General features: G+C 31.2%; 1 protein-coding gene across 12 annotated transcripts in view; it reads right to left on the bottom strand.

The window, feature by feature from the left end:
• LOC106883309 (teneurin-m) overlaps positions 1 to 2,547 on the bottom strand; it is a 487,309-nt gene that overhangs the window by 71,824 nt on the left and 412,938 nt on the right. The window lies entirely within an intron of this gene.

The following is a 2,547-nucleotide window of genomic DNA, read 5'->3' as shown; positions in this document are numbered from 1 at the left end:
ACTTCAACATTTAAATTTAATTTGTCAAAATATTTTCGTCGATTTGAGACCGTGACCTGTTCACTGACATGCTACATCACAGAATTTTGTCAGTGAACAGGTCGCGGTCTCAAAGCGACGAAAATATTTTGACAAATTAAATTTAAATGTTGAAGTGAATCTAACGGATTTTGTGTGTTATTTTAAATGGCTTATAAACACCTTCCACACTGCAATTGTTTATATATATATATATATATATATATATGCATGCACACACATGCATATAGACATATATTAAAATATATACATACAAGTACTTGTTTTGTGCATGCATTTGTCAGTTTGTATAAAACAAATGTTTTGCATCTGTATAAATAATAAATTACAAATTTAATAAATGGAGTTCACAAACGAGATTCCATTAAAAAAAAATTTGCTTATATTTATATCCACAAACCATGTATGTGTGTGTGGGGGTGCATATGTTGTGTGTGTGGGGGTGCATATGTTGTGTGTGTGTGTATGTGAGCGTGGGTACACCTGTGGTGAGATATAGATTTATGTATATGTAAAAGTCAAATGTAATAAACTTAGAAGATTTATCAGAAGGAGAGCACACTCCAGGTGGTTGATATTTACTAAGGACTCATAATGTTTTCAAAAGACTAAATCAAAACTGAAATATCAGAGCAATGCAATAGTTTGGAGCAGTGAGCATTTGCTCTTTCTGGCCAAAACTTAAGCAGAAAATATAAGCTGTATTTTTATAAGCTGTAACATAGAGGATGGCAGTGGTGGTGGTGGCAGCAGCAGCAATTGTAGTAGTAGTAGTAGTAGTAGTAGTAGTAGTAGTAGTAGTAGTAATAGCAGTAAACTTTGAGCAAATTTCAAAATTGAAGTCGAAGGCACTCTAATGAATAAAGTATGTTGAAATAAACAAAACTATTAAAAATATCGAAAGTAACTCTCAGATATCTAAATATTAAATTGAAATATTAAATATTAGATGGCAAAATATTTCAAATTGACAGGAAAACAAGAGCTGGATAAGGCTATCAAAATTATATGCAATGAAAGTATTTACTTCCTTATTAATCTATGTTAAGCATACATACACACACATATATACATATACATGTATACATATATATTTATATGTACTATATATATATATGTATGTTTGTATGTATCCATATGTATGCATACATCATATATATATATATATATAAACATGCATACACATATATATATAATTTTGTGTGTGTGTTCCAAACTGTTGAATCTATTTCTATTTCCAGTTTGAAAGACTGAAGCAAAACATAATTGATTGCGAAACAGTGAATGGGTTTAGAAATGAAGGGAAAAGTCTTGATATTGGCTGAGTTGTGAAGTTGTATGAGGAATCAATTTTGAAATCAATGTAGGAAATAAAGCTCAAGAATTATCAGCTGAGAGAAGAAAGTCATGGTCAATGGAATGGTGTTGTGTTTTATTTTGTGTTGTGATTCTGAGACGGAAAAGAGGTGGGGGAGGGTGAGTAATATGTGCAAGAGGATGGAATGGAGTAAGAAAATGAGATGAAAGGGAACATGAGTGGATAAGATAAGGAATAAATGAATGAATGAATTAGAATGAGAATGAAGGAAAGAACAATGATTGTTCATAGATTAACAGTAGAGAATGAAATAGGAGACAAACTAAATATGTGTGTACGTGTCAGTGTCAATGTATGAACATGTATTGTGTGCATACATTTGTGTATATTTATGAATATAGGTTCATATTGTCATTCAGTGAATGTGTGTTTACACGCACGTACACATTCATGTAAAAGTATATGTAGATATACAAAAGCATGAGCATGTGTGTGTGTATTTATATATGCATATATACACACAAAAGCATACACATGTGTAAACTTGTAAACATGTACATTGTATAGATTGTCATAAATATCTAAGCATCTAATATAGTGTACATGTGTGTATGTACACATATATACATATACGCATACATGCATATTTCTATATGTACACACACACACACACACACATATATAAATATGCTACCACATACACACACATATATATACACATATATGTATATATGTATACACACATGCACACACATATATAAGCCTATATATATATATATATACATATATATTTATATTTAGGCACACTCACAACCATGCACACATGCACACACCCATGTACATAAGCACACACACTCACACCCCCATCCACACATGTACAATGCAGCAAGAAAACCCAAGAGGAGCTAAAGCTACATGCAAAAAAAAAAAGAAAAAATTAAAAAACTTCAGTAAGGAAATGAAGAGAGAACTGAAATAATTAAATGAAAGGTTAAAAAAAAAAAGAAAAAAAACGTAACAGAAAAGTAGAAGAAAGGAGGAGGAGGAAGAAGATTGTGTTTCATTTCAAAAATCACACAAGTCATAAATGAAAAAAAAAATATTCTGGAGAAACCGAAATGAAATAATGAAAAAGAGTTTCAGAAGGGAGAGAGAGAGAGAGAGAGAGAGAGAGAGAGAGAGAGAGAGAG

Source organism: Octopus bimaculoides, chromosome 7 (assembly GCF_001194135.2).
Source record: "Octopus bimaculoides isolate UCB-OBI-ISO-001 chromosome 7, ASM119413v2, whole genome shotgun sequence".
Lineage (NCBI taxonomy): Eukaryota > Metazoa > Mollusca > Cephalopoda > Octopoda > Octopodidae > Octopus > Octopus bimaculoides.
Note: the sequence above shows the minus strand (reverse complement) of the source record. Positions and strands in the feature narration are given on the sequence as shown.